Below are 23,472 nucleotides of genomic sequence, written 5' to 3'. Positions count from 1 at the left end.
ATCGCAGCATCGGGGTATATGAGAGAGATAAAGAAGTGATTTCTTGTCTGTGGAGCAACCTGAAGGAAATCTGCTTTGGGCAGGTTGCTTTGTGTACGTCCACTTTCTTAGGAAAGGAGCACATTAATTGTGCTAGGTTTGCGGGGGGGACTAGTGGAAGGGAAACACATGCTAATTCTAGCACTTGCTAGAACAAGGTCAGTTTCTCCTAAAGCAGCTAGATACATTATTTTATTTTGTGATGATTTTCCTACCTAATGAAAAATAGGCCCTTTCTTTTTGTCCTTGTAGTTGAGAGAAACTATTTGGCAATAATAAAACCACTTTTTTTGGGGCTGCCAACACAAACATTTGTGCAAGTTGTTCACGCTCTGGTTGAACAGCAGTAGTGGAACAGTATTTGTTGCTCACTGGAGCCCCTTTCTAGAATCCATTTATTTTCCATCTGTTTTCTAGACTCTATTCTCTGTGGCATTGCAGATATAAGAACTATCGCAAGTATATGCAACTATATCAACTATATGCAAGTATCTGAAAACATTCACATTTGCAAATTCAATCCAGCAAAAGAGGAATTACAGAACTGATCATCTAAACAACTCACTCACAAGCACTGCTAAAAGTGCTATGCTTGTAATTTGTATATTGGTAATTTTCTGAAAGGAAACCAGTCAAAAGTTCCTGGGTCATTAGTGATTGTCGGCTAAGGTGAAACAGATTCCTGCAGAATGAGATATACAGAGAAGAATTTTCCATTATTCGAGACTGTTTACTTTGAGCAAAGGATCCTTGTAATCTCATCTTTCTCTTGAGCGTGGCAAGCTGAGCTTAAGAGGCTTATGCTGCACTTCGGTGGGGTGCTGGACGTGGATAAGACAGCGGTTCTAGTTTTACTGCTTCTATTAATTTTGTGCTGGGCTTGAAGTGCTCAGGAGAGAAAGAGGAGCATTGTTTCTATGAACCCTAATGGGGAAGGAGGAAATGGCAGAAGGATAATTTCTCCATTTTAGTTCTTGAGAGACGCCCCTGTGTTCATATTTCCCTCAAAGCCAAGCTTCTGGGTTGAGTGTGAATGACACGCAGTCTTTTCAGGCTAGCAGTACATGGACAATGGAGAAAGATTTTTAATAAACCATTGAGATGTCTAGTAGGAAGGTTAGGAGAGCTGAGTCTGCTGGTAAACCTTCAATAACGGACAGTATTGATCTTTGAAATGATTGAGCCTTGCTATTTTGTTCTTCCTGAAAGTACCAACTAAAGTCTTTTATGAGGAAATGAAAAGAAATTGACTAAATTCTTCTAAGTACTCTGATTTCTGAATTTTATTTCCCTTGTTTTGGTGGCAGGGACTCTACACTTGTTTGGAAGGCTCTCTGCCACTTGAGTCATATCTCAAATACTTTTTACATTATTTTTTTGAGGTAGACTCTGTCTTTTGCTTGGGTCTGGCCTTGGAACTCACTCCTTCTGATATCTGCCTCTTGTGATGATTAAATTCTGAATTTTGAAAACATCTCTTGTTCTTCAATAATACTACCACCATGAGTCTGAGGAGATCTGTGCGAACATAAAAGTAGCTACTTTGAGGAGAGAGAGGGACACTGAAGAGACTGAAGGTTCCACACAGTCGACTGGGCCTCATTTCGCACTGACTTGGTCATCTCTTAACAACCTACTCTTTTAAGTTAATGCACATAAATCACCGACAGTGTCTGGCACATAACAGTTGCTCAATAAATGTTAGCTGTTCTTGCTCTCTGGACAAAGGACTTTAGCGAATATCAACCTGGCATGGAGTTTCCTACTCATCCTAAAACATGTTATCTGTGATACCGCCCGTGTGATTTGGACTTCATTTTCACGTGCTGAATTTTTAACTATCCACCCTTGTCAGGCAGGTAGTGGGAACTGAAGAGTGAAAGCTGCCACAAGGGGAAGGAAAACTTGATGATGTCAGCCTAGGACAATAAGAGGGAGAGCAAAGTAGGAAGACCAAGAGGTAGGGATAAGATGAAGTCAGTTTCCAGTGAGCTGAGAGCTGGGTCTGGGGCTGAGCAGGTGGACCCGTCCTGCATGCAGGTAGCTGTTGATGAACACTGAGGTACATGAACATTAGCTGTGTGTGGGGCACACATCTGGATGCTGTCCAAGCAGGGTTAGGAAGCTCGAAGAGTGGCATGGACTGTAGGTATGCAGCCTAGCCCACACGGGGGCCCATTTACCCTTGGGAACGGGAGGGAGCAAAGAAGGTATGCGGGTTGAGCTACTGCACCTGGCTGGTATTTTATTTTTATTAAGAAATGGAAGCAGGTCTTACCAAGCATCGATGCCTCCTTTGTTTGCCATTCCAGTTGAGAGATTCGGGACAGGGAACACAGAGGAAGCATGGTCCCAGCGGGTGAGCAACTGGACTTCACAAAGGTTGGCTGCCAACGGGACAAGGGGATGGCCTTCTCCCCTGGGAATGGCGGGAATGAGGAAGGACGGACAGTGGACAGACATGGAGACAGAAGCTGCTACATTTGTGGATGCTGGCAGGCCATGAAGTTACGGTGGCCCGGGCTGGGCAGCTGTCCAAGTGTGGTCAGCTTCTCCAGCCTGGCCAGGGGTGCACCCCACACTACCTGCACCAGGCAGAATCTGCTCCAGAAGTGGTCCATAAGAAAGCCATACCCTTCCTAGTAAGGAGGAAGGGGTCATATCAGAGAAGACATTCTAGATGTTTCTCTGACTCTGGGATAAAGAAACGGAGGTGAGAGGTTAAGGCAGGCTCAGGAGCAGTTGTTAGAAGGGAACCTTACGCATTGTTGGTGGGAGTGTAAACTTGTTCAACCACTTTGGAAAGCAGTATGGAGGTTCCTCAAAAGACTCCACATAGAGCTCCCCTATGACCCAGCAATCCCACTTTTTGGGCATTTACCCTAATGATCACAATCAAGACCATACTAAAGCTACCAGCACGACTATGTTTATTGCAGCATTATTTACTATAGCTAAGATATGGAACCAACCCAGATGCCCCTCAGTAGACGAATGGTTCAAGAAAATGTGGTATATATACACAATGGAATTCTATGCCTCCATCAGAAAGAATGACATTGCCCCATTTGTTAGGAAATGGAAAGGCTTGGAAAAAATTATATTAAGTGAAGTAAGCCAGGCCCAAAGAAACATAGGTCCCATGGTTTCCCTTATTTGCAATAACTAGTATATGTCTGAGTCAAGCAGAAAAGGTCAGATAAGGTGATGTTAGGGAAATGAACCATAAGATATGTATTCAAATTTTTTTCTTTCAGGTGATTGTTTCTAACACATTTATAAGATGATTTCTTTGTTGCTTTGTATGTCCCTCCCCCACTGTATAACCCCTGCTTTCACTGTATTTGATGTCGGTATAATTTGTGAAGGGGAAGGGGAAAAACAAATCGTTTAAATAGGGATACAGGTGGACCCATTGCAACAATGAGATGTACAAGTTGTTATGTCGAAAACGAACTTTACAACTTTGGTGCGGGGTGGGGGGGGGAGAAGGGGGAGGTAGAGTGAGGAGGGTTAGGTGGGGGGGGGGGATGGGAGGAGGAGCGGATGGGAAGGGGAAACAAAGGAGGAGGCTGCAATGCTTGATAAGAAATGTACTCATTATCTTGCCCATGTAATTGTAACCCCTCTGTACAGTATTTTCACAATAAAAATAAAAGAGCAGTTGTTCATCTCCTTTGTACTACAAACCAACTTTTTCTTTTTGACCCGCAGAACCTTGTTTTGCTGCTTTTCAAAAATTAAATACGTCAAAACAATTTCCTCACCTCTTTTCCTGGCTACCTTTATCCTTCATTCTTCTGCTTCTCATCAATCACTTCCCCTGAGAAGCCCCCATTCCTCTCCCTTCCAGGCTACAAAAACCCTAAAAGATGCAAGAAAGCTGGGCGCTGGTGGCTCATGTCTGTAATCCTAGCTACTCAGGAGGCTGAGATCTGAGGATTGAGGTTCAAAGCCAGCCCAGGCAGGAACATCCATGAGACTCTTATCTCCAATTAACCACCAGAAAATTGGAAGTGGTGCTGTGGCTCAAGTGGTAGAGTGCTTGCCTTGAGTTGAAAAGCTAAAGGACAGCACTCAGGCCCAGAGTTCAGACCCCACGACCAACCAAAAAAAAAGAGAGAGAGGAAAAAAAAAGCTGCAAGAGCCCCTTGCTCTTTCCTTTGTCACTCCACAACTTAGGTTCCATTTTTATTTAAGGTTTGTTTAATATTCCTGCCTCTCAGTAGACGTTATAAAGAGGAAGACAGGGCTGTATTCACTATGGCAACCCAGTCAGTCCAAAGTAAAATGTCTAATATGTCATGTTCGATAAATGGGATGCATATATTTACACACTGCTGAATCAAAATAAGCAGAAGCACCTGACACTAATCCCTGATTACCTTGTTTCTGTATTTGACCTCTGATCACAGCCTACCAAGCCTCACTCTTTGCTCTCTGATTCACTCTGCAGTTAAAAAAAAAATTCAGTGTAGCCAGGTGCTGCTGGCTCACACCTGTAATCCTAGCTACTCTGGAGGCTGAGACTTGAGAATTGAGGTCCAAAGTCCCTGAGACCTTTATTTCCAGTGAATCACCAGAAAACTGAAGTGGAGCTGTGGTTCAAAGTGGTAAAGTGCTAGCTAGCCTTGATGAAAGAACTCAGGGGACAGGGCCTAGGCCCTGAGTTCAAGCCCAAAGACTGACAAAAAAAAACAAAAACAAAAACAAAATCAGTGTAACCAGTCACTGGTGGCTCATGCTTTTAATTCTAGTTACTCAGGAGACTGAGAACTGAGGATTGTGGTCTGAAGCTAGCCCTAGTAGGCAAGTCCAAGAGACTTTTATCTCCAATAAACTACCAAAATCGCCAGAAGTGGAGTTTTGGCTCAAGTAGTACAGTGGTAGTCCTGAGCAAAAATTAGCATAGCAACAATGCCCAGGCCCTGAGTTCAAACTCCAGGACTGGCGTGCGCGCGCGCACACACACACACACACACAAACACACACACACACACACACACACACACAAACACACACACACACACACGGACAAATTCTATGCACATCTACAAAATTAAGAAAAGTAGGGAAGGGTGGGTTAGAATGGGTGGGTGAAGCGATGCATTGAATGCTTAAACTGCTTTGTTGACTGGCAGCTCTTTTGCACAACTACTTAAAGATAATAAACATATATAAAAGAAATTGTCCTGTCTAAAATTTTACTTACAAAAATAGCAAGTATACAGTGCAATAGAACAGTATTCAAGAACTTCATTTGTAAATTTAAGTTCTGCATTTGTGGGGAAAAGTACTGTGGGTTTAAAAAAGTCTGTCATACAAATGGGATTGCATGAAATTGCAGAGCTTCTGCATGGAAAAGGACATAGCTAGCAAGATCAATAGAAAGCCCATGGATTGGGAGAAGATCTTCATTAGCCATACAACGGACAAAGGTCTCATATCTAAAATATACTGGGACTCAAAAAATTAAACCCCCCAACAACAAATCCTCAAAGAAACAACTGCCTAATAAATAAGTGGGCTAAAGACTTAAAGAGAAACTTCTCTGAAGAGGAAAGGAGGATGGCCAATAGACACATGAAGAAATGCTCAACCTCCCTAGCCATAAAAAAAATGCAAATCAAAACAACATTGAGATACCACCTCAAACCAGTTAGAATGGCTAGAATCAAGAACTCTAATACAACAGATACTGGAGGGGATGTGGACAGAAGAGAACCTTACTGCATTGTTGGTGGGATTGTTCAACCACTTTGGAAAGCAGTATGGAGGTTCCTCAAAAGACTCCACATAGAGCTCCCCTATGACCCAGCAATCCCACTTTTGCGCATTTACCCAAATGATCACAAACAAGACCACACTAAAGCTACCAGCACAACTATGTTTATTGCAGCATTATTTACCATAGCTAAGATATGGAACCAACACAGATGCCCCTCAGTAGATGAATGGATCAAGAAAATGTGGCATGCATATATATATATATACACACACACACACACACACACACACACACACACACACAATGGAATTCTATGCCTCCATCAGAAAGAATGACATTGCCCCATTTGTTAGGAAATGGAAAGACTTGGAAAAAATTCTATTAAGTGAAGTAAGCCAGGCGCAAAGAAACATAAGTCCCATGGTTTCCCTTATTTGCAATAACTAGTATATGTCTGAGTCAAGCAGAAAAGGTCAGATAAGTTGATGTTAGGGAAATGAACCCTAAAATATGTATTCAAATTTTTTTTCTTTCATGCGATTGTTTCTAACACATTTATAAGATTATTTCTTTGTTGCTTTGTATGTCCCTCCCCCACGGTATAACCCGTGCTTTCACTGTATTTGATGTATTCGATGTCAGTATAATTTGTGAAGGGGAAGGGATAAAACAAATCGTTTAAATAGGGATACAGGTGGACCCATTGCAACAATGAGATGTACAAGTCGTTATGATGAAAACGAACTTTACAACTTTGGGTGGGGGGGATGAAGGGAAAGGATGGGAAGGGGAAACAAAGGAGGAGACAACAATGCTTGATAAGAAATGTACTCATTATCTTGCCCATGTAATTGTAACACCTCTGTACGGTATTTTCACAATAAAAAAGTCTGTCATACTTTATAATATATGGGACATATGAAAACTGTTTAATATGATGTTGGATGAATAAGAATTTATGAGCTTTGGCATTTTAATTTTTTTCATTAAAACTCTAAAGTTTTATCTTTTTTTTGGGTCCAGTCATGGGGCCTGAACTCTGGGCTTGGGCACTGTCCCTCAGCTCTTCAGCTCAAGGCTAGCGCTCTACCACTTGAGCCACAGCGCCACTTCCGGCTTTTTTCTTTTTGCTTATGTGGTGCTGAGGAATCGAACCCAGGGCCTCAAGCATGCAAGGCAAGCGCTCTACCACTGAGCCACCTTCCCAGCCCTAAAAATTTATCTTTAAGTAGGTGTAAAAAGGAGCTGTCTTTCAACAAAGCAGGTTATGAATACAATGCATCTTGGTCAATGTCAGCCCTTTCAACATTCTCACCCATCCCTCCAAACCCATCTCATCTTTCACTCCTCTTACTTTTGTAGCATAGACACTGAATTTTTGACTGTATTCCCTCTTACCCCCTCCTTGGTCTCAAAGGCACTCAGAATAATTTTGAGATCTAAACATTAACAAAAATCCAATTGGACAAGCAAGTGTAGATTTTTCTAAACAATGCCATTTTGACTAAATGTCAGCATTCACTAAAGCTTTGATAATAACTGGCTTCTCACAAAGTAATAACCAGAATTAAGGTAGCTTCTTACATAGTATATAACTAGGAAATCCAACACTCCATTCCTAAATCTGTACTTTCATACTATCCATGTTTTCCAGGGACAGACTCTCTTAGACATGATCAGTAAGTATAAAACAAATTGCTAATTTTTGGAGCAGGAAAATCACGTATTTGTGAATAAATTGAAAGGAAAAGGCATCGCTCATGAATTGTCTACCACCTTTGCAAGGCAGGTAACTTGTGAACACAGTAGGCAAATATTTTTCCATGTGCCACCCAAAGCAAACACATGAAAATAGAAACGTCAAGGACAATTATAAAACATCTTCAAATTTAAAGACACAGCACCTTTTTTTCCCCTTTTGATCCCTCTATAATTTCACCAGAAATACACATTTTTAAATAGTCCCAGTGGATAATACCTAGCAAGGAAGTATTTCTTTCTTTTACAGTGTGAACACATTATTTTTTCTTACATTTCTTTACTCTGAAAACATTATAAAAAGCGACATTTAGGAGGTGTTCACATGATTGTCACTGGTGGCTATTAAAAAAAAAAACAAAAACCACAAGCAAGTTCATCTGATGTTACCCTTACTTATACCTAGAGTCACCTTCACATGCATAAAAACGTAGTAGAAGTTATCCTTGTTAACAATCAACACATTCCAGTTTAGACTGCAAACCTTATCTCCCAAAGCATTGTAGTGGTAACATGAATCATCTTTTAATGGGAAAATATAAATATTGCTCTTGTAACAAATCAGGTAATGAATGGGTCTACAATCAGACATACAAGAGCCAAATTACAGGAAACATCAGCCTTTGGGATTCAGGGAAGACTGATTCAAATACTCCATTCTGTTGTCAATTTGACATAGTTTTCATTTTATGAGAAAGTGTAGGAATCATTCCAAGAACACTATCAGTCTGACCTACTATTGTTCTGTCTGGATATAGCTGAAAAGAGTAATGGGAAACTACCTTTTCCAGGTACTTGTTTGTTTGTTTTTGCCTGTCCCAAGGCTTGAACTCTGGGCCTGGGCGCTGTCCCTGAGTTTCTTTTCCTTAAGACTAACACTCTACCACTTGAGCCACAGTGCCACTTCTGGCCTTTCTGTGATTTAATTGGAGATAAGAGTCTCACAAACTTTCCTGCCCAGGCTGATTTCGAATTATGATCTTCAGATCTCAACCTCCTGAACAGTCAGGATTACAGGTCTGAGCCATTGACACTTGGCTCCAGGTACTTCTTAAAATTAAGTACGCCTGGGTTAAAGCAGGGTTAACACTAATGCTATTAACCATGCCAGGAACCACAATCTTGTCAACTTGTCTACTGTTGACCTGGAATTTTCTGTCAGATTTGTTGAATTGTGGTTCAATCATACTCCTTCCTGTTCTACCTGAACTGAATGCCTGAGGGTTGTTCTCCTGGGCATGACTCCTCCCCTCCCTTCTACTCACATACTCAGCCTCTGTGTGGAAAGAGGGTCCCAGAAAGTTTCCCGAGAACAAAATTCCTGTATTTGTGAAAAGAACACTGTGCAAGTACTGAAAGGCAGGCTTACAACCCACTGAGGGGAAAGTATGTCAAAACACAAGTTTGTTTAACAACAATTTAAGGCATATCACAATTTTGGGACTTACATGTTTTTGTCTTCCCTTCTGTGCAGATGAAATGTATAAATGCATTAGATAGATGCTTTAAATGCTCCAAAGCATGGTCAACCCCCACAAGATAAGCAATAGGAGAAAGAAAAATGGAAAGTGAAAATGGGGCTGGGAAGGTGGCTCAGTAGTAGAGTGCTTGCCTTGCATGCATGAGGCCCTGTGTTCAATTCCTCAGCACCACATAAGCAGAAAAAGCTGGAAGTGGTGCTGTGGCTCAAGTGGTAGAGCGCTAGCCTTGAGCTGAAGAGCTGAATGACGGTGCTCAGGCCCAGAGTTCAAGCCCCATGACCGGCAAATTTAAAAAAAAAGTGAAAATGGATGCCAGTGGCTCATGCCTATAAACCTAGCTACTCAGGAGGCTGAGATCTGAGGATCACGGTTTGAATCCAGCCAAGACAGGAAAGTCCGTGAACATTTTATCTCCAATAAACCACTCAGAAAAAGCTGGAAGTGGAGCTGTGGGTCAAGTAGTAGAGTACTACTACTTGCACTCCATGCTCTGAGTTCAAGCCTCAGGCCCAGCACACACACACACAAAAGTGTAAATGTTGAGGATATGTAAAATGTTCAATTGAAATAAATGAATACAACCCTGGAAACAAGCTTACCGTGAAACTGGAGGCAGAGAGTAGAACAGTTTCTGAAAGACAGAGGCTCATTTAGGTGATGAGCACCAGATGCCAAATGGAGCTCAATAGAGACAAAAGTGCCTTGATTAGCTTCAGGGGAGGAGGAAGGGGAGGGGGAGAAAACCAGCACTGGAGGTGACAGTAAACACCGCTCTACAGATCAGACAACTCCCTAACCATCTGGGGGAAGGAACTGTGCTGGTCAATGGCTGAGTTGTCCTACACCCTCATTTCTATCGTAGGAGAATGCTTTGGTGAATAGTGTGATCCAGAGGTGTCCATTTGTCTGAGCCCCCTAACAAGAGGTGGACTCCCTAAAATCCTGCTTTGGGTCCACAGTCAGGCCAGGTAGGCCACACTCCTGTGAGGCCCTGTACCTGAAACATTCTCTGTCCAAGTGGCCTGTGATGTGAATAGGCTGAGAGGCCTGAGGACAACTGGGGGAAATCACTGAAATTATCGCTGCATTCAAAGTTGTCGAACAGACTCCACTTCTGTGGGAAGTTCCGGCAGTTGTGATTTTGTAGTAAGGAGCAAACCTACTGATACTCCATTCAATGCAAAGTCCATTTCACCTGTGTAACTAAACAGGTGAGTGCCTCTACCTTATTCTGTCTCTCCCTCCCTCCCTCCTTCTCTCTCTGTCTTTCTCTCTACGTACAATGGGGTGGATGCCAACCAGGTGTAGGATCTTTGTCAATCCTGAATTACTTTCTTGCCTCTTGGCTCTGAGGTCTGATTGAAATCTGCCTGTTGTTTTATCAAGTTCATTACTGGATGAGTCTGATTAAAAAAAGCAAAACCACCAAGTTATTCATAGATCCAGGGAGTGCTAGAGGAGAGTGAACGTGTGAAAGAAGGGCTCTGCCGTCAACTGAGGGTGATGTGGCTTTGACTATGCTGTTTACCTCCTGGAACTCGGTTTCCCCATTTGTGTGAGGGGATATTGAATCAAATGACCATGGAAGCTCTTCTAGGACTTAACCTACTGGAATGAATGTGGGATAAGTTCCGAAGAGGGAGCAACTACCCTGGCTCAGAAAATCTCACAGATGTGGGGATGTTGGCTCATTTTTCTTTAAGTCTGTGCTCTCTGATTACAACGGTAATGACACTTTTGTAATAATGGATTACAAATGCTTCTATTTTCTTCACTCTCCTCTGCTTGGAATTTCCACCTCCAAATATTTTCTGTGAGGTTCTAATTGTAATCATTACAATCTTATTAGAGTGAAACAATAAATACCTTATTCTATAGCTTTTTTTTTTTGGTGGGAGCTGAAGGGCACATATTCTTGGGAACCTTTCCTGTGCACAGCTGGTCTATACCACTTACGTCACCTCTCCTGTCCAGCATTTCCTTGATTATTTTGGAGATGGAGTTTCATGGATTTTTTTTTTTTTTTTGGCTTGGGCTGATTTTGAACCCTGGTTCTCCATCTCAGCCTCCTGAGTAGCTAGGATTACAGGTGTGAGCTACTGGTACCTGGGTTTCTTAAACTATTAAAAAAAAACTGTACACCTCATTTTTCAATCAGTTCACAGAGCTCCTCCAATTTGTATCTACAAATTGAATTTAAGCAATTTATATTGATGACATGTGAATTATTAGTATTAGTTGAATCACAAACAAAACTGCAACAAAACACCTTGCGCATTCAGGTCCTAAAATTAAATTGTGACATCCCCTCTCTCATTTCTCATTTCCAATCAGTTTTGAAAGGTGATCTCATATATGATCGCAGAAGCCCACTTCCTCACACCATCCAATTTCCTCTACTCATGTGGAGTGTTCACGTCTTCCCTGTGTAGGACTTAATATTTCTTCCTGTGCAGATCTTAAGCAAGCTTTCTTTCTTTTCTTTTCTTTCTTTCTTTTTCTCTTTCTTTCTTTCTTTTCTCTCTTTCCCTTCCTTCCTTCCTTCCTTCCTTCCTTCCTTCCTTCCTTCCTTCCTTCCTTCCTTCCTTCCTTCCTTCCTTCCTTCCTCCCTCCCTCCATCCCCCTCTCTTTCTCTCTCTCTCTCTCTTCCTCCCCTTCCTTCCTTCCTTTCTGTCATGGAGCTTTAACTCAGAGCCTGGGTGCTGTCCCAGAACATTTTCTACTCAAGTCTAGTGCTCCATCACTTTAAGCCACAATGCCACTTCTGGTGGATAATTAGATAAAGAGTCTCGCAGACTTTCCTGCCTGGGCTGGCTTTAAACCATGACCCTCAGATCTCAGCCTCCTGAGTAGCTGGGATTACAGGTGTGAGCCACTGGTGTCTGGCAGATTTTAATAATTCTTAATAATCTCTTTCCCTAATAAATCTTCTTGATTCTAACACTGCATCCAGAAATGCCTATCTCATGGTTCTGTTCAAAGCCTCTCACTGTTGTTATGGTAAAGACCACTGACCATCACAGTTCTATCGGCTATAGTTTGCTTTAAGATAAGCCAGCCTGGGCAGTTTGGGGTTTGGGAGTGTGTTTGTACTCTGTACAGTAGAAAGAAGATGAAATTACATCCTTAGTGATAGCGAGTAAGGGCAAGAATGTTATCAGGGGGCTGCACTCCAAGGGTGGCTTGTACAGTTTTGTTCCCTTCTTTATCTGCAATCAGCACAAAGGACTTTTTACAAATTAGCAAACAGGCGTGAGAAACTGTTTTTGCCCTGATGCTGCCTGGGAAGCGAGGAACGGGGAACGGCTGGGAACAGAGTGGAGTGTGTGGTGCTGTTCCCACTCCTGTTACACAGCAGGTGGGGAGAACTTTGGGGAGGGGCCGGGGAAGGGGCTGAGCCCTCCCTAGTGCTTCCCAGTGCTCCTTTGTGCAAAATGTCTCTAGTTCCAAGCATTCTACCTGCGTCCACTCTTAGGCGAGCTCATCTCTTCTGGAGTCACATTTGCCTCCAATGAAAGATGCTACTGGAGATACAGAAAGGGTAAGAGGAATGTCACCAAGCTTCCAGAACAAGAGGCATGGTTCTTCTCATTCCTGCTTACCCTTCCACGTTGGAACACAAGGCTGAGGCAGCACCTGAGGCCCCACGGAAGGAAATCTTTAGCCTTTCCCATGTCTAATCCCCAGAGATGTTAACAGCCACCAAAGGGAGATAGGAACTCCTCAGGTGCAGGTCCGCAGAGGTCAGCTTACCCACCCATGCCACCCAAGTTCTCCTACCTGCTTTCCCGTGTGCTGTAGGTTTCCTGGGCACCTTTCATCCCTCCTCAAGCCTTCGGACACACCTTTCGCTTTCCCTCCCTGCAGCTCCTTTGCTGCTGATTTCCCCCTCATCTTTCCCTCCTGAGGAAAGCTGCTTTCTGTCTCTTGGTCAGCGCTCCCCTTCCATTTCTCAAAGTGCCTGGCACTTTCCTTGAAGGCAAGGCAGGATGTAGTGAAGTACTGGGTGATTGAACTGACACCTGTCTCCCTAGGAGACCATGTTCTGGTCTATTTGTTCACCTTCATATCCCCAGCACCTGACTCAGGGCTTGGCCACCACTGACACATGCTTAAAAAGAGAGCATATACTGGATTGCACTCAGCACGAATGGAAAAACAACCCCCCAAACAGAAATTACTTTTTATGGGGCTATATTCACCAATGGGAATGGGCACATCTCCATAGGGAAAGCACTACATGGTGGTATTTGTTTTATTTATTTATATTTAAAGCAAGTATTCCAGCCAGCCTGTACAGATAAGTGCCCATGAGACTCCTATCTCCAATTAACCACTCAAAAACCAGAAGTAGCGCTGTGGCTCAAGTGGTAGAGTGCTAGCTTTGAGCACAAAGAGGCTCAAGGACAGTGCCCAGGCTGTGAGTTCAAGCCCCCAAACCACCACCACCAACAAAAGTATTCAATTTAAGAAGCATTTAGTGAAGAAAACCATGAAAAAGGTAATAATGGTTGAGATGCATTGTACTCATACACTGACATGCTGAGCTGAAAAAAAATTCCAAATTTAAAACTACCCCCCAGCCAGGGATGTAAGCAGATAATGTCAGGACAAGGAAATATATTTAGTTAGAAATTCATGGGAAGTCCCCTGTGGTCAAACTGGAAAGTTCCTGCTAGTTTATGGTGGGTCTTTATCAAAGGTAAAGGTGAGATAAGCTCAGAGACATGAGGGGAATTGGACAGCTCCTAATTCTTTCCCTTCGTCCTGGACCCTGTGAGATCTCTCTGGCTCAAACTTCTCATTTACATTCCAGAACACTGGAGGCCACAGAGGCCAAGCATCAGATTCATTTGCCATTTCCTATTTGCAGACTGTGCTAGGTCAACACACCTTGCAGGAAGTAGTGTCCCAATGTTACAACCAAGGAGACTGAAATCCAGGGGGATTAGGGGAAATTCCTGAGATCCCACCAGGCTTCAATGCGCTCTCATTCCAGCCTCTTTCTGGACAGCCAGGCTTGACTCCTCGTGAGTCACATCTTTGACTCACATAAGAAATGCGGTCAACCAAATGCTTTGTGAGGGAAGAAAATACAACCCCTTGCCTCCAGGTTGTTTTTAAAGGGCTCCCATGAAGGAAATGGATGCTGGGCACCTGCACACAGGGGTAAAGAATTTAATAGGAAGAGAAGCTCAGGGAGCATAGGCTGATTGCTCTTTGAGAGTGAATACTGATGTTTCTGACTTATGGATGAGTGTGTGTGTGTGTGTGTGTGTGTGTGTGTGTGTGTGTGTGTGTGTATTTCTTTTGCAGTTATCTCTGCAAAGCACTCCAGGAGTAAAATTTTCAATTTCTTTTTGTTTGCTTGTTTTGCTTTTATGTTTGTCTAGTTCACTCTTAGAGGATGACTGCCTGTCATAGGTTGTGAATTCAGTCATTTCATCCTCTAAAACCACTTCGGCTCTTTTTTGGATGACATAAAAGTCCTGTTCTTTTGCTCCATTAAATCCTGGAATCAAGTCAGGGTATTAATAAAACAATCCTTCAGCTTGCTCCACTCCAGTGAGCTGTGAGCTTGCTACCTTCCTGATTTCAGGTGAACCTCCTTGGACCTCTAGTGGAAGCCTAGGCTTGGGCATCAGGAAACATTGGCTTCTATTGGAGAAAGCCAACAACACATCCACAGCAGGGCCTGCACTCAGCCCAAGCCTAGGGTCTGGGGGTGAGCCTGGGCTCAGGTTGCAGTATGTCTCTGAAACCTTCATTATTTCCACTCCTAGAACATTTGGCTCCCTTTACCAAAACCAAATCCCACTGATGGTCATAAAACCTGTCCTGTCAAGTTTAAAGGAGAAATGTAGATAAATTGTACTCTGAGAACCAAAAATCTTGACATTCTAGCCAATTATCGCTATTTTATGATTCTCTTTAGGAGTGACTATAGAATGACATTCGACATGCCAAGTGAGTAGAAAAACAGGATTGAAAGCCATGTCCTCCTCACTTTAAAATGTCAGCGTTCTTAGTGTCCCCACCCTGCTTGTTAGTGGGGAGCCAATCCTGCCACAAGGAAGGAACTGCTTTTAAGTACTTATGTCAGAGAATGGGACCAGGGCTTGGAGATCTGGGTTCCTATCCCAGGTTTGCCTCCAGCTGTGGAATATCCTTGAGTAGGTAGGTTCCTTCCTCTCTCAGGGACTTGTTTTCTTACCCATAAAACGTAGTGTGGAAAACAAAGAAGACTTAAAGAGAAACTTCTCTGAAGAGGAAAGAAGGATGGCCAATAGACACATGAAGAAATGCTCAACCTCTCTAGCCATAAAAGAAATGCAAATCAAAACAACATTGAGATACCACCTCACCCCAGTTAGAATGGCTAGAATCAAGAACTCTAATAACAACAGATGCTGGAGGGGATGTGGACAGAAGGGAACCTTACTTCATTGTTGGTGGGAGTATAAACTTGTTCAACCAGTTTGGAAAGCAGTATGGAGGTTCCTCAAAAGACTCCACATAGAGCTCCCCTATGACCCAGCAATCCCACTTTTGGGCATTTACCCAAATGTTCACAAACAAGACCACACTAAAGCTACCAGCACAACTATGTTTATTGCAGCATTATTTACCATAGCTAAGATGTGGAACCAACCCAGATGCCCCTCAGTAGATGAATGGATCAAGAAAATGTGGTATCTATACACAATGGAATTCTATGCCTCCATCAGAAAGAATGACATTGCCTCATTTGTTAGGAAATGGAAAGGCTTGGAAAAAATTCTATTAAGTGAAGTAAGCCAGGCCCAAAGAAACATAGGTCCCATGGTTTCCCTTATTTGCAATAACTAGTATATGTCTGAGTCAAGCAGAAAAGGTCAGATAAGTTGATGTTAGGGAAATGAACCCTAAGATATGTATTCAAATATTTTTTTTCTTTCATGCAATTGTTTCTAATGTATTTATAAGATGATTTCTTTGTTGCTTTGTATGTCCCTCCCCCACGGTATAACCCCTGCTTTCACTGTATTTGATGTCGGTATAATTTGTGGAGGGGAAGGGAAAAAACAAATCATTTAAATAGGGATACAGGTGGACCCATTGCAACAATGAGATGTACAAGTTGTTATGTCAAAAATGAACTTTACAACTTTGGTGGGGGGGGAGGGTTAGGTAGGGGGGAAGGATGGGATGGGAAGGGGAAACAAAGGAGGAGGCTACAATGCTTGATAAGAAATGTACTCATTATCTTACCCATGTAATTGTAACCCCTCTGTACAGTATTTTCACACACACACACACACACACACACACACACACACACACAAATACCCATTCGAAGAAAAAAGAAAAACAAAGGAGGGGGTAACAATGCTTCACAGGAAATGTACTCATTACCTTACTCATATAACTGTAACCCCTCTGTACAGTATCTTTACAATAAATAATATATATTTTAAAAAGTAATGTGAAGCCAGGGGCTGGTGGCTCACACCTGTAATCCTAGCTATGAAGGAGATTCAGATTTAAGGATCATGGTTCAAAGCCAGCCTGAGTGGGAAAGTCTGTGAAGCTCTTACCTCCCATTAATCATCAGAAAGCTGGAAGTGAAGTTGTGGCTCAAAGTGGTATAGTTCTAGCCTTGGGCCACAAAAGAGCTCAGAGACAATACCCAGGCCCTGAGTTCAAGCCCCACGACTACTACCACCACCACCAACAACAACAAAAAAGTAGTGTGGGGCTAGTAAGACTCCTTTCAGATTATGCTGATGTTATTTATGAAAAACTGTACAGATTCAACTTAATTCCTTAAGAAACAAGTTTAGCCAGGCACATGTAGTTCATGTAATCCTACTTAGGAAGTTGAGAGCTGAAGATCAGGGTTTGAAGCCAGCCTGGGAAGGAAAGTCTGTGAGACTCTTATCTCCAATTAACCACTAAAAATCTGGAAGTGGAGCTGTAGAGCATCAGCCTTGAATGAAAAAGCTAAGGGATAGTGCCTAGGCCCAGAGTTGAAACACACTAATATTATCACACACACACACACACACACACACACACACACACAGAAAGGAAATAGACTTACACACAGTTTTCAAAAAAGGTAAAATCTTTCATTACTCCAAGAAAAGGGCTGCATAATATCTCCCAATGTTTAAAATATAAAGTGGTTTGTTGCTATTGGGAGTGAAGAATTCAATAAAATAAGAAAACTGGGAGTAGATGCGGGGGAAGGTGTCAGTTCTTCTTGAGGTCTTTTCAAGTTTCTATGATCTAATTACTTCAAAAATATCAATATAATCTTTCAAGTATCTTTTTGAGTTTGGTACAGTTTACATGAAAAAAAAAAATAACAAAACCAAAGAATGATTGGTTTGATAATCTCTTGCAAAGGTTGTGGAGGGTTTCAGTGGACACAAATGGGATTTGAGGCTTGGAGTTGGTAGCCCTGGGTTCAAAATCTTGGCCAAGTTACATTTCCAAGTCTCAGGATCCTTAACTGAGAAAGGGACAAAATAATCCTACCTATATTCTCAAACAAATACCATGAGGTGTTTGAGAATGACTAATAAACTGAAGAATGACTTGTCAAAGCAGTCTCATTCTAAACAGCTGCCTGCCAAAACTATACTGTTCTTTGAGATGTAAAGTTTGAATTGACAGGAACAACTGCCAGACTTTCGAGTATGAGAGCAGCTGCCTTAAAATAGTCAATCCGACAGACAGACCCACAGCATTACCAAAAAGGCATCCCTATTTAGTAGTAAAAAATACAAAACATAGAACTGACATGTTGAATTGAAACCCCTTTAAACAACTACTAATGATATATTATTATGTAAGAAAGAATGCAAAACGAATGTCCCTTCTGATGGTGGGGAAAGAATTCAGAACTTGGCAGTCCAGAGTTCTTCACTCCCTTCCTTTCTTCCCTTAGAATTCCACCTGACATCAAGTCCTTGAGATTGTCCTCAGATTGGACTTTTCTCCCCCATTCCCTGAATCTTTACCTTTCTCTGGGCTCTCCTTATGCTGTCCTCGGATGTCTTCAGATCCTCACACTTGGGTGCGGGGAGAGCAATGCTATCCAGATCATCCTGGAGCCTCCTCACATCTCTATCAGTCTCATCCTATTTCCTCTTTCATGTGAATTCCTCTACTTACTTTGAGTCCCAGGGAGCCTGGCTCTGGCCTCAGGGCCTCTGTTCTTATGGCTCTCCCTGCTTAGAAAGGCCTCCACTCTCCGGTGCTTGTACAAAGCATGGCACTCACCGCTTCTCAGCCTCCTTCAGTGTGGCTTTCATGTGGAAATGCCAAGACTGCTTTTCCAACAAGCTCCCAGGTGATCATGAGGTAGGTGCTGGTCTATGGACCCCACTTTCCATGAGCATCAATGCTCAGTGAGGGGAAAAGACAGGGAGAGAGGACAGATTTTGGAGACAAACAGATTTGCATGTCATTTTTATCAGGTGTTTGTTGTATGACCTACGGCAAACCATGGGAAGTATTACCTATTTTACATAAATGATGTGAGGAATTCTTCAGGTTTTTATAGAACTTTTCAAATCTCATTTTCTCTTAGTTCCCCTAAACTTGTCATTTTTGTCCTTTTCTCCCATAAGTCAGACATCTTATTTCACCTTACTGAGTCTTGTTGCTTCGATCATGAGGATGCACATTACATATGTAAGTTAAACTCTATGATCTTGGGGAGCACATCATATCTTATTTTATTCTTTCAGCCTGTAAATTTAAACAAAAGTATTCTTCATTTTTTTCCTTCATATGTGACTGTAGCATAATGCTCAAAGACAGTTGTGACCTGGCTTGGCCCAGAAATCCAAGGCTGGTACCATCTTTAGCCAGTTGCATCCTCTGCCCAATCCAGACTACTGCATCTGGTTCTCAGTTTCCTCACCTATAACATAGGATTTCTGCTTTCACCTCTAGTTAAGTGTGGCTTATATAGCAGATTTTGAAAATGGCTAGAATTCTTGGCTGCTCTCTGAATCCATGACATTCTCTAATGCTTTTAAAATAGACTGGAGGAGTGAGTTGAGTTTAGGCCTCAAGGGGCCTCTTTTCTACTCTCCCTCTTGGAACCATGTCCAGCCAACAAGTGGCCAGGCCTGGGCTAATGGGTGAATGATGAGACTGAGACTGCTCCTAGTACTCAGCCAAAACTGAGGCAGAGCCACACTGGTGACCACAGAATCAAGAGGGAGCCTGTAGGGGGCAGTAGACTCACTCAGCTAGGCCCCGCCCAAATTACCACAGAATCAATCATAAACTTAAGTAGTGCTTGTGTTAAGCTTTTATGTTCGTGATACTTTGTTGCACAGCAATAGATCACTAATAGTGTATACATGAGAAAATTTTTCAACAAACAGTGGCTATTTTGGGGGAGAAGGTACTTAATTAAAACTCAATTTTAGGCCAGATGAGGTGGCTCATGCCAGAGATGGAGCTTGCAATTTTGGGAGGATTAGAATTTTGAGGCCAGTCCAAGCAAAAAGGTAAAGTGACATAACAACAGGCCTTATTTTGGCCAACTTGGAAATAAAAGGCTGTTTTAGTTTTAATCAAAAGTCAGGATATTTTTACTTCCAGGGAAATTGAAGGTACTTCAGAGAAGGCCAGGTAACAGTTCATCTTGACATTCCATATATATATACATATATATATGAGTATATATGAGCCTATATAAAGCAACAATAGGCTGTTGAAAATAGAAGCATAACTGGCTCATTCTTTCATCAAAACCTTTTTTGTGTGTGATAGAAACAATCTTTGTGGAGACCCAGCGTCACCGCATTGCAAAATGTAGCTTATGTTTCTCTACCTGGAAAAAAGCTATATTTTGAAATGACTTGAATATTAACATCAAAGATCAGTGACACCCTTATAGGTAAAATTGTAAAAGAGAAAAAACCCACACTGTTTCCTTAAATATCTTCTGTATTGGATTCATGTTTTCCTCTTTTCTCATGGATTTTTGCAACCACTGCCTTCTGCCTTGTCTGAATGTTCTCTCTTCCTGTTCATCTCAGTGCATCCAGAATGAACTTTCTAGAATAAAGATTTGCTTTGCTTGAAACCCTTCAAAGTCTTCTCCCAACTGTAGGATCTGTGAGGATAGAGACTATGTCCCAGCACCTTACTGATGGCCTGGTATCTTTGGGTCAACAGACAAGCTGTTTCCCAGGCCAGGAGAACTCTTTATGTACCCAATAGAAGAGTACTGATTACTGGGGTAAAATCTGAGGTATGATATTCCTTTTATCTTATATTAATAATATGTACTACAACTCTTATCTGCTTCATAATAGTCACCAGTTTGGTTTTCAGGTATGTTTTAACACAGGGTCATTTTTATTAATATATAAATTATACAAAATAATGGGTTTCTTGTGACATGCATATGACATACTCCCATCATATTCACTACTCATTACTCAGTCTTCTCTCCAGTTCTCCTTTCTCCCAAAATGGTCCTTCTTCCTTTATGTGTTTTATTATTATTATTATTATTAAAACATCTGGATAGAATCGGATGATTTTTGATTGTCTACATTACGAAAAAATTCCAAGCTGTGGAGATCACAATATTTACAGATAACAGGATCAGAATAGATGAAAGATTTATTATCTTCAATAGTATTTAGGGGATAACCAGAACAAGTAAAACTCGCAGCCTCAGCCCTACGAGCGGTCATTGGGGCCATGCGTCACATGGCCCTGCCTGGGGCGGAACCTCCCCTGCACACATAACCCTTTACCTGCACGTCCAGGGGTATGGGAGGTAGGAAAGCCCAAAGAGACTAGAAAGATTACACCTGGATGACTTGTCTGATCTAAATACACACCAGAGGTAAGGGCTAAACCAATCCTATTCTCCTCTAGGATGGGCCAAGAAGTTTCCAACTCTTCTAGATATGCTGATTTTTTTTTAACCTGCAACCAGTTAATCTAACCATCAAAAGGAAAAGAAAGACAAGCAAGAGGAAGGGGCTGTTAACCAAGACCCCCAAAGAACTCTAGATTGAGGATTATAAGAAGCGTTCTATAACTTGAACTTGAAACTCAATCCAAACAGAGGAGCCCAGATCCGGGGAGGTTGGTATTCAGTCATTGGAAGGTGGAGTCCTTTCCAGGAAGCACAGCCAATGGGCTTCTGGGGGCGGGGCCAATCGACCACTGGCTCTGCTCTGTCCTTGGGCTGGGACTTCATTTTGTCCAAAGCCTAGCCAGGTAGAGTTTCCAGGCTGAGGGAGCTGCTGGATGGGAGTCAGGAAGTATTCCATTTTTAGGATAATGGAACATGTTTCATTGACCCGCAAGTTTTTGTTTTAAATTCCAGATACGCAAAAAGATGAGTATCCTTTGAGATGGAGAGGCTTTAATGTGCCCCCCCCCCCCACTCTTAATTTAGTATTAACTGGGAGATGAAATGAGAGAACGAAACAGCACAGAATCCACCATCTTTAAAGGCAGTTCAGGTGCCCAATATTTCCCTACTTTTCTCTAGTGATCATTTCTCACAATAGCTATGTTACAACCACCCAGGACATCCACACTAAGAACCAGAAGGCAAGAAATCAACACCCTTTCTGCCACGATTTGAGCCACTTCATGGAACATCGACCACATTCACTGCGCACATCTCTGTAGCACGATGGAAACTGAAACGTTGGAAGTCCTCTACCAGCTATTTAATTTTATTTCCTCATAGAGGTTAAGGACGGTGGAGACCCATTGATTTCTGCCTCCGATAACTAGAAAAACTCTCCCGGTGTGGTTTTGTGAAAGCTCCACCTAGCCGGGGCCCCAAGGTCACGCAGACGGGAGTGATCGACCTGGGAAATCTTGCCTCATTATTAAATATGTAGCACTTTGTCACCATTTAACTGTTTGCATCTGCCAGGCGCTTTGCGCTACTGGGTGCTGCCCGGTGGCTTCGTAAGCTCTGTCCATCGACCACCCACCCAGGTCTACTACGCAGGATGTCAGCACCCCAAGTCTTGGGACCCAAGGACGTATCCAAGAAACCGTGAAGGCGATCCCAACCCACTTCCGTCTGATTAAAAAAATAATAAACATGCAGATATTTAAACTTGCGAGAAGAGGTTTTTGGAAATCGGGAGGCATCCCTTGCAGGCTGTGAAACTCAAGTTCTCGGGCACTGTTGAAAAGTTCATCAAGTAGGGATTAAAAAAAAAAGTTTCTCACAACCAACGAGATGCATCCTAGTTTTTAGCTTGAAGAATCTGTAAAAGTCCTCGCCTTTCCCGGTTTGATTCCCTTACGCACTTGGGTTGAGTCGTGTGACTTTCCTCCCCAACCATCAAAAGGAGATTTACTTCTCCCCTCCTCCCCTCTGCCCTCCCCGCTCCCCGGGCAAAAGCAGATCAAGGAACAAGGACCCCCCCCCCCCCCACCCACCCCCTCCGCCTCCCTCCTGCCCTCCTCCCGCCCCAAGCTGACAGCACCCGGGGAATCACGCAGCCCAGCCAAGTTCCACCGGACTCCAGCCCCCTCCCACCCGCCAGCCCGGCCGGACGCGCGGGCCTCCGACGGTCCCCTACCTGGGGCGGGATGGCAGCAGCGACGGCTTCGGGGACGCAGCGCCCATGGCATCGAGGGGCTCGGGCGGTTGCGCGCGGGGAGGAGACGCGAACGGCTCGGTGCCCGGGACCCGGCGCGCTCGCAGCCTCAGCCCTGCGCGCGGTCATTGGGCCCGTGCGTCACGTGGCCCGGTCCGGGGCCCGACCTCCCCGGCACGCGTAACCCTTTACCTGCGCGCCCAGGGTGCAGCTGCACCACGAGGTCCGCGCCCTCTCGGAGGGGTCCCCACCCCCCTTCCCTCCCCGCAACTACCCCCCCCCCCCCGGCATGGCACCCATTTGTTTGTCCTCCCAGGAAAGTTTTGTTGCCGATTGTGTGGGAGTTCCCCTCGGATTGGGGGTTTCGGATATAGGCATCTCCTCCTGCAAAACAAATGGGGGCTCGCCGCTCTGGGTTCTGGCGTTGGTGGCTCAGACCTACGCGAGTCCTGCCCGATCGCCTGCGTTTATGGCTAGGTGTGCACGGGGCGCGGAGAGTGGGTCCGCGGGGAGCGCGCACTCGAGCGTCCCAAAGGTCGCGGTGGGAACTCCGGCGCTCCTCCCTCCGGCGCTCTCTCTCCTGGGTCTTTTCCTGGCCATCAGCCTGTGGCGTTCCCGTAGCGCTTGCAATTCGTTTGCCTAAGAGGGTGGAGAACGGGTTGCTTAACTCTAAATTCGATTTAAGGTTTGGACATTTTTTTTCTTTAAACACCTGAAGCGACTGTGGGGGGGGGGGGGGGGGGCTCCATCAGGAAAAATAGGTTGAGCAACGGCGCCATCTAGCTCAACCCTCCTCTCTCTTCACTGTCCTGGGAGTTAGGTTAACCTAGACAGGGTATGTATTTACTCTCCCTAGCTTTTGGTG

The 23,472-nt window shown here is 43.5% G+C and overlaps 1 protein-coding gene across 1 annotated transcript in view; it reads right to left on the bottom strand.

The window, feature by feature from the left end:
* Positions 1-22,690, bottom strand: part of CUNH4orf19 (chromosome unknown C4orf19 homolog) — a 65,308-nt gene extending 42,618 nt beyond the window's left edge. Inside the window, exon 1 of the mRNA XM_042678192.1 lies at positions 22,590-22,690. The gene's annotated coding sequence lies outside the window, so the exon portion shown is untranslated. The remainder of the gene's footprint in view (positions 1-22,589) is intronic.
* Between the last annotated feature and the right edge of the window lie 782 nt (positions 22,691-23,472).

This window comes from Dipodomys spectabilis, unplaced genomic scaffold, assembly GCF_019054845.1.
Source record: "Dipodomys spectabilis isolate Male_0828 unplaced genomic scaffold, ASM1905484v1 ptg000043l, whole genome shotgun sequence".
NCBI classification, from domain to species: Eukaryota; Metazoa; Chordata; class Mammalia; order Rodentia; family Heteromyidae; genus Dipodomys; species Dipodomys spectabilis.
Note: the sequence above shows the minus strand (reverse complement) of the source record. Positions and strands in the feature narration are given on the sequence as shown.